This window comes from Stenella coeruleoalba (assembly GCF_951394435.1).
Source record: "Stenella coeruleoalba genome assembly, chromosome: 4".
In the NCBI taxonomy this organism is placed as follows: domain Eukaryota; kingdom Metazoa; phylum Chordata; class Mammalia; order Artiodactyla; family Delphinidae; genus Stenella; species Stenella coeruleoalba.
This window is the reverse complement of record NC_137149.1, coordinates 9,064,680-9,080,251: the sequence shown is the minus strand read 5'-3', so window position 1 is coordinate 9,080,251 and position 15,572 is coordinate 9,064,680. Positions and strand designations below refer to the sequence as shown.

Sequence of the window (15,572 nt, the reverse complement as noted above, 5' to 3'; positions counted from 1 at the left end):
TAAATTTTAAAAAAGTATACAGGATGATGTGTGTGGGTTATATGCAAATACTACAACATTCTATATAAGGGACTTGAGCATCCTTGAATTCTGGTATCTGAGCAGGTTCCTGGAACAAATCCCCAGGGATACAGAGGGACAACTGTACTTGGTCATAGTAAATCAAGGGGAAGGCATATTCACTCTATGTTAAGTACAAAATAAACAAATATCATTTAATCCTCACCAAAAAAGGGGGGGATAATAATGGGTTAAAGACCACGAGTTCAGTATATATTAAATGAATTCAAGATAACTGTGAGACAGCTAACTATAGATGTTGAGTAACCTGTTACATACAGGAGTTGGAGGTTATGAACAGTGTTTTGACTTGGAAACACAAATTTCAGAGTCCTCATAGTTATTACTATCCATGGAGGGCCATTGTCAGAAAGCTGTTACGTATAGCTTAGAATCATAGTCTCCTTTGCAACAAGCTCTGTCCCATTGAAAAATCCTGGTGTTATAACGTCCAATATGCCTAAAATATACCAACTTCTCTCTATCTCCCCATTCAAATCATTGATATCTCTCTACTAGTCTTCAGAAATAGCCCTCTATGCTTCTAATTTCTACTATTGCCTCCTTTCCTAAGCATAGCTTCATGGTCTCCAAAAGATATGTCTCCCCAAGAATGAGACCTTATAAATCACAAGTTTGATCCTGTCACCCTAAATGCTGTATTTAAAAGGCACTGTTCATTGCTCATAGAGTAGTGTCCAGGCCCTAGCATGTTCTGGCCCTAGCCGATAGTCCCCACTTCATCTTGTTACTCCCTCCTTCTGTTCTCCATCAATATTGCTTTCAGTGCTTTCCTTGCACCAGTCTCCTTCCCTTGAAGGAATTTCTGTATATCTTCCCTAGATGAGTCATTCCACTACCTTCCATAAAATATGATCCAACTATTTACAATAGCCAAGACATGGAAACAACCTAAATGTCCACTGACAGATGACTGCATAAAAAAGACCTGGTATATATACAATAGAATATTACTCAGCCATAAAAAGAATGAAATAATGCCATTTGCAGCAACATGGATGGATCTAGAGATTATCATACTAAGTGAAGTAAGTCAGAAAGAGAAAGACAAACACCATATGATATCACTTATATGTGGAGTCTAAAATATGACACAAATGAACTTATCTATGAAACAGAAACAGACTCAGAGACATAGAGAACAGACTTGTGTTGCCAAGGGGGAGGTGGGCTAGGGGAGGGTATGAGTGGGAATTTGGGGTTAGCAGATGCAAACCATTATATATACAATGCATAAACAACAAGGTCCTACTGTGTAACACAGGAAATTATATTCAATATCCTGTGATAAACCAAAATGGAAAAGAATATGAAAAAATGTATATATATTTATAACTGAATCATTTTGCTATATAGCAGAAATTAACACATTGTAAATCAACTATACTTCAGTAAAATTAAAAAAACAAAATCCATAAAATATGGCCCAGTACAGTTTCACCAAGTCAATCATTTTGAGTTAACACACACATTCTCTAAAGTGCATTGCACAAAGGGAGAAAAAGGGAAGAGTAAATAAGAGGAAAGCGTCAAATATGAATGAAAGAGTCTCAGTGTAGACACAAAATAAAACAAAATAAAACGCTTTGAGAAGATATTTCTGATAGCCTGACAAGAAATTATTGTACTCAGTTACATCTTCGGAGCACTAATTTTCTTCACTGGGGAAACAGCCATGAAATAGTCTCTGGTCCTTTATTTTTGGCTCAATTATCCAGTTTTATTTATCTTTTAGTCTTTAAATTTTGGGTTTTTTTGTCATACATAACATACTATTTTTCTTATTATACTTTACTTGAAAAAGATATCTATTTCATCTAATTTAAGACATTCTTTTCCAATAGAAATAAAGTGAAGGTTCCTTTCCTAATTATGTCCCTTGATCTTTAGGTAGACAAGTAAAATGATTTCTAGATTACTTTAATGAGCAAAACTAGATGTAATTGAAGAGATCAGATTTTTTAAAAAATCTGAGCTAGTTGTGTCTGCTTCATGGATTTTAGATGTCTAAATGGACAGAAGGACTCTTGAACCATTTATGTTTTTCCAATTTGGAAACTTTACAGCTTTCTTACCTTTTTGTTAAGTACTAAAAGCCTGTGCTTACAAGCATTATGAATAAGTTTAATTTTCAAGCTAATAGTTTCAGGTATTACATGCTGAATATTTAAAAAACAATTCCAGTATACTAATAGATAGACTAATAATTTGCAAATACCTGGTAGGATTCTTGGAAGCGTTTGCTCAGAAAATTTAGAATATATTTTAATTATGATAATGCTAAATTTAGAATATGTATTGATTATGATAATTGGATAGATGTTAGTTATCCAAGATAAAGCAATATTGGTTATTTACTGTTTCTCCTACATTTTCCCCTATTTTACTATGTATGTCCAAAATCCGCAAAGTAGAAGTTAGTCACTGAAAATAGAAACCACTTATAAGAACTCTAATTAACATATCACTATTTTTATGGTGTTTCTGAGTCTCCTGAGATTCTAATTATATCTATCATTTGGGTAGTACTTTGTAATTAATTGAAAAGCTTTTCAAAACTCTTCTCCAAAGCTGCTGCTCCATTTGGTACAGACCTGACAGTGATATGAGAGGAACCCACTATAATTTTGCTTAATGCTGCATCCACAGTACATTGCCTACCCACTGAAAATATTAAAAATGAACTAAAAATGAACTATTTTGCTTAATTAATTGCCTATCTGTGATGCAGCTACCCAGGCAACCAACAACAGGACAAAAATAAAGTATCAAAGTAATATTTCTATTTATACATATCTATAGACTTATTTTGAGCAAAATTTAAAGAAACAGCTTTTCAGTTTATTGAAAGAAGAGGATGGTTATAGAAATTTGATTTTCACTTTCTAAATAAACAAATGCTGAAAACGTATTTGAAAATAGCCACTGATTGCCTTTATCAATTATCTTAACCTGTGGATATGAAAATAATGGCTTCTCAGTTCCAGACTGAAGTGATTTTTAGTGCACTCTTTATACATTAAACTTTGTTGATCATTTTAAAACTCATAGTTTTATATATATCAGAAATTAGTAAGGTATATCCTTACAGAATATTTTGTGATCTCATGTGGTAATGAACTGAGTGCCTTTTTTCCAACTGCCAAGTATTCATCAGCAAAACAGGATGAGCATAGTTTATGAGGCCATTAATAAACATTTCAGAATATTTTCAAAAGCCTGAGATAGCCCTGGGCCTTTTATAAATCACCCCATAAAACACAGTCTGAGGCATCTTTAGGATATTATAACATGACAGTTGAACTTAGTCATTTAAAAAGAGAAGGCAATAAAATTTAAACTTATTTGTGATAAATAAGAATAAATAAATATACATATATTAGAATAAGGAAGAAAGGAGTTCTAATTGCTTTTCCTAATCTTGTCCACTAGATATACTCATTGTCATTTAAAATCAGGGCAAGGCATATAGATAATGTTCCATTTATACAATTGGATACATTTTTAAAATAAGCTTTGGTTGTCATTTTTGTTTTTGTTTTGTTTGTTTTGTTTTCAATTTAAATCCTTACTTCATTGGCATGGCTGTTCTTTTCAATTGCCCTTTACTGACACCAAAGCTTTTTTATTTTGTATTGGAAAAATCCAGTTCAGACTGGTAGTGACAAACATCCCATTAAAATCAGTAAGTCATGTGAATTATTTTTTTAAAATGCAAATTATGTAATATGAATCTTCTGCTTAAAATCCTTCAGTAGCTTTCCATTGTCCAATGCATAAACATCCTAACTGCTTAGGCTCGCCCTTAAGTATACCTGAACCTTGCCTGCTTATTCTTCCTCCTTATCCTCCAGCAACACTGCCCTCGTTCAGTCCCATTTCAGAGCATTCCACATACATTTCCCCTTCCTGCCATACTTCACCTGGAGTTCTAAGGTTGATCTGTTTTATGCCTTCTGATACCATCTCCCTCCTCTCATTTAGCCATTGCCATTATCTTAAAGGTTCAGCACCATGAAAGCAAAGATTGTGTCTCCTTTGTTCAACATAATGTAACCAGTACTTAGCACAATACCAAGAGATCAACATATATGTATTAAATGAATGAATGTACTAATGAGTAATGCTGGCAATACACCATTCAGCCTGGTGGCAGCAACAGCAACTGTATTACTATCTTCACTGTTGTCACAGGTCCACTTCTCTCTTGTCATTTGGTATAGTTCACAAAACCCCTTTGCATATGTGCCCTATTTTGAGCTTGACAGTAGATTTGTGTGCTCAGCAGTGTTTTTCTTATTTTTTCAACAGAAGAGTTGAGATCTCAGGATAGTAGGAAAGGTAAATGAAATATGACTGAAAAAAGCTAAGACCCAAGCATTCTCAGCCTAAATCAAGCCATTATTTCAGTTACCCAGCAGAAAATGCATTTATTATTCAATTTCTGTATTTGTTAAACATCTGAGACAGGGGTCTATAAACAGTGACAACTATTTTTACACTTTAATTAAATATGATAAGTATTTCATAAACTCAAAAAAATCACAGTTTTCTCTATACATTATTGGATCTATCATTTATTATGTTTTTCTAAAACTTGCCTGAGCGTCCTCTCCTTTTACTGTTGTTATTCCTTTCCCCTAGTTGTTGTCCTCTCCTTTTACTGTTGTTATTCCTTTCCCCTAGTTTCCCCATTGCTGATGGCTTGCTCAATTTAATACTGATAAAAATTATTTTCAAATGATAAAAAGATACAAAATGAAAACTTTTTATATCTGTTTAAAAACTAGGCCATGTTCATTGGTTATTAAATTGAACTAACTGCTACGATTTAGACATAGGTAAAAAAAATATTTCAACATATAGCTCTTTTTCAAGCTTACATTTCCGCAAATAAAATGGAAGAGATGTTGAGAATGCAGCTGAACTACTCCATAATATTGTGGCCTTGTCATCCATTTTGTGTGGCCAAACTGCTTGTGGGGGTCCCTTAAACTATCTCTCCACTGCCCTTGTGATAAGCATTCTCCCCCCAAGGCCCAGGACCTTCTCTTTGTGCACTCCTCAGATTAATGCCTCCCCCCTCCCCCCGCCACCAAGCTTACCAAACACCAGTCCTTTTGGTTTGAATTAACCAATCCAACCTTAGCCTGGGAACCTCAAAGCATTCCACCCTTGGACTCTACTAAAGGCATGTGCCCCTGCCACTCTCTCTGCCTGAGTGTTGCCCTGACTTCGCCAGTGTACTTCCTCCAGGAGATGTGAGTAACAAACTTCTCTATCTCCACTGCCTTGTGTTCTTGTGTTAAACGTGACTCACCATCTGACACCCAGGGTCGGGGGGGGGGGATGAAGGGGCTCTACTTAACAAATGTTAGGCTAACAAAGTCAAAACATCAGATATTAAACTTCTATTATATATAATCTAATTCTTTTATGCCTATGTACATGGTTAAAATTATTTTCTTTAAAAAGTATGACTAGACATGGCATTTCACTTGAAGTAATTCATGATGTGAGGGACAATCAAAGTTAAGTAGACATTAAACAGAAAATATTCAATCAATGTTGGATTTACAAATGTATATACCACAAATATTCACAAGATGGAAGCAATAAATGGAGGCTCTTAGAAATGCAATGCATAATGACTACCACACTTGATCAACTCTAAGACAACTTCAACTGAAAAATGTATCTCTCTTGCATATAAGATCACACACACACACAATGATACTACTGCCAGTTAAGCAATGACACAGTGCCTAACAGGAATTTGTCAATGTTTTTGCCTTCGATTTTATTGCCTGGTATGTTCTGTCCAATCCCTTTACAGATATGTCAGTAACAAAACAGACAATGCTTTCAACTACTTCTTGGTATCTTCCTTTTTAAGTCCTGTAAACCACGTTGTTGCTTTGCAAGTAAATATGGAATTGTACTTATTATCCATGGGCATGTATTTTCTTCACTAATATACCAAATTATATTGTGCTACTTTTTCCCATAACTTTATGTATACCCAATAATTGTTTGAATGCCCAGTCATCGTCCATAAGACATTTAAAGAGCAATTAAATCTAAAATTATGTCATAAAAATTGCATGTAAGTTACCTGAAGTGAAAAAAAGTATGAAAATATTATGATTAATTTTATATATGTGCAGGCAATTTCAAGTATTTCATAATGGTTGCCCAGCAAAAACAATTATTAGATGTCATCACCTGTACGTGTCCCAAATTCAGAAAATTCAGAGCTATTAGAAAGAGAAAGAAGTGTGGCTTGAGAAAATTAAATATTATATTAAGGAAGGAGTGGATAAAAAACCCAGAGGCAAAAGTGTTATACGTATATCCTATGATGCTTTTTTCTTCTGTACACTGATGCTTTCAATTGAAATATGAAAAACAAATAATAAAAATAAATATTTGAAATATTTTGCTTTTGTTTTTTTCACAACATATGTAAAAATCATTTGAATTATTGAGCTAATGTCATATACAATCAGATTTATAAACAAAGACGTAAATTTGACAATAATAATAATAAACAACTGCATCAACTTTAGCTTTATAAACTAACAGTCTACATTTAGCTCACAAAATATACAGGTGCAAACACTTGCATAAAATTCTAAATCTCATCAGAAGAAATTAGGTAAAAATGTACAATCCAACATGCTAACATACATTTTTTTCTGAAGGGCAAATATGGTCTTCAAATATGCAAATTCACATTACTCTGATTACTTTGTTGCATGTTCACTGAAAGAATTTATGAGGCAATTAGGGTAACTTGTTTGCATTATTCAAAACTCAACACGTATGACTAAACTTGATCATATCTTTGATTCTAAACAGATTATTGCCTATTGATAGTGAATGACTGTGGTAAGCTATTTCATGAAGAGTGAATGCTACACACTATGCTTGCTGATTGCTAGCATAAATATATATATATTTGAACTTACAAAACCAACTCTTTCAAAGGAGATGGCTTCCTTTCATCCTTAACTCTGTCTCATAAGTCACATCTTTGCTTGTCTTTCTGAGAATTACAGACCTGAGCTCTCTTTCATTGTCTTCAGTGAGACCAAGTGACTCAAACTTAATATTTAATATCTCTGCCAAATAAGGTCATATCTTATTGCTTATTCTGAGATATGTTAAATATACCCTATTGCCAAGAAAGGAAACAAAGTGTTAACTCTTAATACATGGGATAAAATTATTTTTCTAAATGCTTCTAGAAAGTATGATGAAGCTTAACAAACACTTTAAAAAATAAACCCTTTTTTCCCAAAATGCTTCTACTTTATTATTCCATTTTACAATATCACATACATATGTGCAAAACAATTTTACTTGGATTTGTATTCCCTTTTTACAACTTTTATTTTGGGGGAACATTATTCAAACTGTTCTATCCAGTAGATCAAAAATATTAACAAGTACTGAAAAATAATCCAGCATCAAATAATTTTTGCAAAATATTTAACCTCAACAAATGGATTCTTTGCCGAAATATTTTTCACATTTTATATTATAATCTCAACTGTGAATATCTATAAAGAGTATGAAATGATATAACATTTCTAAAATACTTTTGCCACAAGATTCCTTCTTCATTGGTAAATCTCACATACAATTTTTCTTTGTAGTGTGGTATGAAAATTCTAACATATAAGTTATTTCTGAAATACTGAACATTTAAAAATAGATTATACCATTTATCATCTGTGAAATCTAATCTAAAATTTGCAAAGACATTTATAGGTACACTTGGAAGAAAATTATTTTTGTTTCCAATGAGGTATTTCAAGAGTTCATTTTGAATCTTATTTATCAGTTGAATAATAAGTCATGTTTCATAAATATATAACAATTGAAAAAGAATAAACAGTAGTAAAAATAGCAGGAGAAAGCCTGAGAGATTATGTATATCTCCAATAATGCTGAGCAAAATGGAAAGCAGATGGCACATCAGAAAATATATAAAATAGAGAACAAGCTGTAATATCTGATATATAGCTAAAAGGAGTTCCATAATGAAAGAAGTGATAAAATGCAGACTAGAAAAATAACAATGAAGGAATATTTTCCAACTTACAGAAAGACATGACTCTTTATAACAAAAGACAGGCTGGTATCTATCACGATGAATTAAACAACACCAGTATTTTCTACATACTGTTGAAATTTCTGAATACCTGCAACTAAGAAAATCCTCACATCTATCAGAGAAGGGAAAAATATATATATATCACAAAACAAATAAGAACTGGAGTGGCATCAGACCTGATATCAGACAAACCAAACATTAGGGGTAAAAATGAACTAAAGATCTAAAAGAAAATTATTTTAAACTTAAAAGTCAATACCCAGTCAAAATAACAATCAAATACGTGAGAACAAATCAAGATATCTTCCAACGTGTAAAGCTTAAGTAATGAACTTCTATAAGATGCTTTTCATAAAGCGAGAAAACTGGAAAACAGAACATGTGGATCACAAAAGATGAGCACCTGAACTGGAATGCAATGCAATGAAATCCCAGGATGACAGCTTTGAAATAATCCTTAAAGTAATCTTTCCAAATTAGAACAAGAATATAATGGACAGAGAATTCTATTTTTTTAAATGTACAATAAAATAAATTGCATTGACTAGATATACTAAAGTCAAATTCTGGAAGACTTTCATAATATGGTGAAGAAAACATATGTTTCTTTTCTCAACAAAGGAAAAGAAAGTCAACTGGAATTCCACTGGAGGACAAAAAAAAAAATCATACCACCAAGTTATGGTCCAAACATAAAGCAAATAGTATATGACACGGTTTTTGAACTTTTGAGAATTCAGTAAATGGATATGTCATTTATACTTAAATAATTTTGAACTTTTAGAATCAATATCTAGAAAAGGAAACCATGGTAACTGAACCAGTTTGCGAATACTGTAATCACTGACAATTTAAAGGACAGCGCATTACTATCCTCTTAGTCTTTGTTATTCCAAATTCACATGACCATTGAAGGCAATTGCAATATTGCTTAAATAACATTTTTGTATGTTTATGATGATTTTTTTTTTTTTTTTTTTTTTTTTTTTTTTTGCGGTACGCGGGCCTCCCACTGTTGTGGCCTCTCCCGTTGCGGAGCACAGGCTCCGGATGCACAGGCTCAGCGACCACGGCTCACAGGCCTAGCTACTCCGCGGCATGTGAGATCTTCCCGGACAGGGGCACGAACCCGTGTCCCCTGCATCGGCAGGTGGACTCTCAACTACTGCGCCACCAGGGAAGCCCATGTTTATGATGACTCTTAAAACCACCAGCCTGATGAACTTAAGTCCTCTTCCCAGCCACCCCCTTGCCATCATCCCCAACCTCTCTGTAAACTCCCTCGGCTTCCGTGACCTATTGTAATGTTTTTCCTTTGTACTAATAATGAAATTATCATATACTAAATAATTATGATATGTTGGACAATAGAGGCTTTTCATAACACTTCCAAAACAAAGAAGAATAAATAACAGATTTTTCAATGCAGCATTGGAAATCGTATAATAGGTATAAGCACGTTTGCCGGAAGTTTACAGAAATGGTCAATACTTCCATTGGACCACCTCTGTAAAAGTGGTCATAGCTTCTATTTATATAAGTAGTCCATAACCTCCATAATCCCCATTAGATCTAAATGGAAATTTAAATATAAACCCAGTCACTTATTACATACTCCATCCTGTCAGCTTGCATACTCTCTGTGAGCCTCGATTTCTTTCTTTGGAAAATAAGCTAAGACAGCAGTGATATAAAGTTTTTCGAAGATGTTATCAAAAAATGGTCCTGCCTTAGTGTCTGGCACCTAGTTAACAATTCATGAAATTTCAGTGCTTTTACCTCCACTACAATCATTAAGAAATTATAAGTTGCAGACATAAAGTGTAGAAAAACATTGTTTGGTACAAATTAAAATAATATTAAATATTTTTGAATGTGTTACATTTTGCAAAAAAACACCCTTAATATACTTTTCTATTTATTTGCCACAACAAAATTGTGGGGAAGATATTTTTTATCCACAGATCTAAGTAGAACATGAGTAAAATATTTGGAGTGACATAAAATACTTTGGCATGGTTAATTTTTTGTAGGTTACCTACATATTACCAGCTACCAAAAACAACTATGACTTAAGTTACATAATTTTTCACTGATATGGCTTTATCTTGACAATTCTGTCACTTTTTCAGACTTAGGTTTATTTCCCCTCTGGGAGGTTAATGGGAGCATGTTTGCACCCCAGTGGTTCCCCTACTTCAGCTGTTTTCCCTGACAGTGTACTCATGGTTGGTGTTTCTTTGGCCAGGCAACAAGCCAGAATGCTATTGAATCTCTCTTTAAAAATTATTCAAAATGGGGGGCTTCCCTGGTGGCGCAGTGGTTGAGAGTCCACCTGCCGATGCAGGGGACATGGGTTCGTGCCCCGGTCCGGTAAGATCCCACATGCCGCGGAGAGGCTGGGCCCGTGAGCCATGGCCACTGAGTCATGGCCACTGAGCCTGTGCTCCGCAACGGGAGAGGCCACAACAGTGAGAGGCCCGTGTACCGCAAAAAAAAGAAAAAAAATTATTCAAAACGGAATAGCATTCTGAAACCTCATTTTTAACATATGTGTTTAGCAGGCTTAATGAAACAAACTAAACATAATGAGAAGGCATAATGTTCAATTTGTGTTAAGACCCATATGTTTATACACATTTTTATTTTTAAGATTTTAAAAACTCTTCCTATAGTGCAACAATTATGTTTTTCTTAGATATTTCTCTTAAACCTTTTCTGCTTCAGCTTCTCCTGTGTCTGATGTGAGATCAGCCTTGTGCACAGTTGACCTCAGGGGGCAATGGATATGTCAGGGATGTCACTATAATGTTTTGACACTAGTGGTGAAGAGAAACAACACCATGAATTAAGATGAGAGGATATACAAATATATAGCTTTCTTTTCATTAATATCCTTTTGTTTTATTTCATTAGAAAATATATGTTTTTATGTGAAATGAAGTTCTTTATGTACTTATTAAGGCAGAGCTGATGTTATTACTAATTAAAATACTAAGAGGCTAATAACTCATTAGAGGTCAAATATATAATACTGACAAGTTAACAAATTAAATGTGAATAGCTAAATCACATTAATACAGACATAGGGAGTGTAAATAAATGAATTCTGAATTTCCCAATCCTTATAGCACACACACAAATAAACACAAAACACTAATTTAGATTTCCTTTTCTGGTGGAAGAAATAATTTTTACAAAGAATAAAGAAATAGTTATTGTTAAAAATATTGCCTGAAATAGCACTCTAAAATACTTACTAATTATCTATTAACAACAGGAAAAAGGATATGTTAAACTACATCAGTACAAACTATTCTGACAGTGATCAGAATCTGGAAAGTATTTTTGCTAAATATAAGACTGACATGCCAAAAATGATAGTTAAATTAAAGAATTTATACATACTTCACTCTATAACACAGAGTATGACCTTAAGTCTAGAAAAAGATAAGAGATTTTGTCACTTCAAATGGTAGAGTATAGTGAAAGTAGCCCAAAAGGCCATAAAGATTATAAAAAATGGTGGACTGGCAAAAATCAAAACTGTGTTGAGATAATAATAATTAGGATTGATACAGTGCTGAAAAGTACAAATTTTAGAATCTCTCCCAGAGTGGAGAGAAATATTATAGAGACTACTCCTAAGATTTTTCTTGGGAAATTGATGACATCAAAATTTTTGTACCTAAATTTCTCTTACTGTTTGAAGGCAAATAAGTCACACATTCAGCTATTTAAGACCAAGAGAAATGTGTGATTTTTCTAACTTTTAGAAAAATGTTAAAATCTTAGAGATTGAGAGACAAATGCGATTCTGTAGTAGACAGTCTCTAAGAAAGTCCCAATGGTCCTTGCCTCCTGGTACTCATGCCCTTGTGTAATCTCCTCCTATCAAGTGTACGCAGGACTTCCACACGTCTAGTGAAAAAAATCCTGCAGATATGGTGTTATATCATTACCAAGATTAGGCTAAGAAAGACTGTGGCTTCTGTATTGAGAGCTCTCTAAATCTCTCTTGGATCCTTCATGCTAAGGAAAACAAACTGTCATTTTCTAAGCAGATCTCTGACTATAGAGAGGCCCAGGTGGCATAGTGAAGAACAGAGGTCATAAGTCCAAAAGCCTGCAAGGAACAAATATATGCCAACAACCATGTGAGTGACTTTGGGAGCTAATTCTTCTGCTCTTGTCAATCTTCCAATGGTTGCAGCTCTGGCCAACAACTTGACTACAACATCATGAGAGTTCTCAAGTGAGATGTATTTAGCTATGCTGCACCCAGATTCCTTGTTCACACACAGTGTGAGATAATAAATGTTTGCTGCTTTAAGCTGTTAAATTTTGGAATACTTTGCTACTCAGCAATAGATAACTAATATAGGATCCCACAAGGGGCTCAAAATTGTGGTTATTTTCAAATAAAATATTTGGTAGTGAACACTGAAACCAGTTAATAATACTAAGTCTACTTTGTAGTTACAGTTGTAATTAAATAATTAAACAAGTATTTCTTTCAATGCACAAACTCTAATTTTGCCCTATACCTCATGCATTTAGATTGTATGTGAAAATACAAATTTTAATCACTTAAGTAGTTCTCTTTAAAATTCTTATAATTATGTATTAATTTAATTATTTCTACTTTAATGAGCAGTTTTCATCTTTATGCATGTGCTTAGTTCTTGAAAAATTTCATATTTTTACTACTTTATTTTTATAGATGCTATACAAACACATGGGCATATTTATATAACACGCACATGTATTTGTAGTGGGACAATACTTCTTGAATTTGGTTAAATCATCTAAATTTCTAATTTGAGGTTAGTAATAATGACCATTTGGAAAAGTATACTCCATATCTTTTTAAATTAAGAAATTCAGGAATCACTTAGTATTTCACATGGAAAGATTTTAACTATATTATCTTAGACTGCCACTGTTCTGTTAGTATATATGAATGACTCAAAATAATGCTTATTCAAAATTCTAAAATATACAATATAAAACCCCAAGGGATTGATGGATTTAAGCATTTGTGCACCAGTTTTCTCCCACAAAAATAATAAACCCAAGAAATATGGGCATATTGCAAAATACATATTACAATAATTCAGCATTACATTGAATTTCATGTAATAGCTCTATTTTAGCTTATTAGCACTGTGAATTGAGAGCTATCATATAGCCATGTAGTTATATTACAAGTCCGTATTACATCAAATTGTTTCCTATTTTACAGTAGATAACCTCTTGCATAATATGTATCTCTTGTTAATATCTCGTGTTTACTCTTCTGTATAGCATTAAAGAAAAATATTCTTATATGCTTTCTTTGCTATTAAATTATTGCATGCTATTTAAACATCTTTAAGATGTTTGAATATTTAATGATAAAATGGTTTTATGACCAAACTTATGCATTTCATTTAAGCATGAATTAAACAGAAAGGAAAACAGAAAGAAAAAATTTATACATGATGGAAGATTAGATTGACTTTTTTTTCAGAAAATTATTTAAAATCATTCATAATTGCTTCAAATTGCCCCAATATATTTATGAATAACATATTTGACACTGGATATGAAAAATGTACCATAAAATGAAGTTCACATATTGACTCATAACCTGTGACCATTTAACTAAAGAAACATATGCTTTTAATCCTAACTAATAAAATTTCTTCTTATATATCACTTTTAACCTAAAGAAAAAAGTGCTTGGTATAAGTGAAAAGAGCTCACTTTATCAGTTGCCTAATCAAATTACAATAATCAATGGATTAAAATATTTATTTAAAAAAATACTATATTGCTTTAGAACACTTAGACCTAGTATATGTTATCAATAAAAATAATTAAGAATACTAAATCCTGAAATAGTTCTGTAGCCATGAAGTTGGAAAAAGTAATGTAATAACAATTTGATGAGTTGTATTATTTATTATTTAAGGTATGACTATAATTCTTATGGTCAGAACCATGGGAATGAAGTTGAAATTTAAAATCAAAAGGAGTTAACCAGCAAATTTGAGTTTAGAACATTATTTTGCTTGAAAAACCTATCTCTATATTACACTTTGTGATGCAATTGAACAGTTAGCAAAAGTCCAGAACATTGATTCTATCCATTTCAATAGTGAAATTTAGAGAAATATTAGTAAAAGGAAAATGAGGTTTTAAAAGAATGTTGTAGGCTCTATCTTTTCCATTTTCATCAGTTTAATAAAGTTTTAAGGTTATAGGAATGGCAGCATGTACAATAGAAGTGACATTTCTAACAGGTTTTAAAAACAGGTAAACAAGAATGTTGCTTTTATCCAGTATTCAGATGAGCCCTAAGTGAGAGGATGATAATTATTTTATAATCAGTGGATATTCATTGCCACTGAGACATTACTCTAGGCTTTAAATTATGCTTTTCACAATATCTTTTCAGAGATTTATCTACATAACAATTGTCTCTGTATCATGTCTTCTCAGCACTTTAATTCACAAACAATGGCAAATCTCCTGCCATAACAATGTGATAATTTTGGTTTTGTTGAATATTTACCCCAGTCCCTTTTCAATACAATAAATTAAAACACTTTCATAAAGGATTAAATACATTTAAATAATCAAAAGCATAAAAAATAAATGATAAAAGACTTGAAAGTCTTCTTTTACCTTTTTGTATTTGCACTCACTTCCCCAGAAATACTGTTAACATTATTATGCATTTTTCAGTCATTACCACTGCATTTACTCACATTTATATGTGCATATACAAAACTCATTATTATACAAAATAGGTTTTACTATATATTTATCTGTGACTATGTTTTCAAACTGAAAATTTCTTAATGACCTTTCTGTAAAATACCTCCTTTCATCTTAAAGTCTGCATGGTGTTTCATGGCCATTTTTAATGAACTTGCTTATTCAATATACACATAAATAATGAAACAAATCTTAAGTATACAGCTCAGTGAATGTATACGAACTGAACATATTTATGTAATCACTATATATGTATCAAAATAGAAAACACGTCCAGCTTTCCAGAATTTACACTCCTGCTCCATTATAGTAGTATACACTTGATATAAATTGATATAAATCGATATAAATAGAATTATACTGATGTGTTATTTTATGTTAGGCTCTTTTGACTAACATCGTATTTGTGAGACTTATTGAATTTATCAAAATTTATCTTAATTGCTTAAGTGTATTCCATTATATAAATATACAGTTAATTTATTTAGCCATTTTATCATTGAAGGGTATTTCTGCTTTTCCTAGATTCTATCTATTATGAATAATGCTCCTATAAAAATTCTTGTACATGAATTTTGGTGCCCATTTGTAAGCATTTTGTTGT

The 15,572-nt window shown here is 32.5% G+C and overlaps 1 protein-coding gene across 1 annotated transcript in view; it reads right to left on the bottom strand.

Moving 5' to 3' along the window:
• The window catches only part of LOC307185561 (uncharacterized protein), a 189,224-nt gene that overhangs the window by 152,696 nt on the left and 20,956 nt on the right, over positions 1-15,572 (bottom strand). The gene's annotated exons all lie outside the window — the stretch shown is intronic.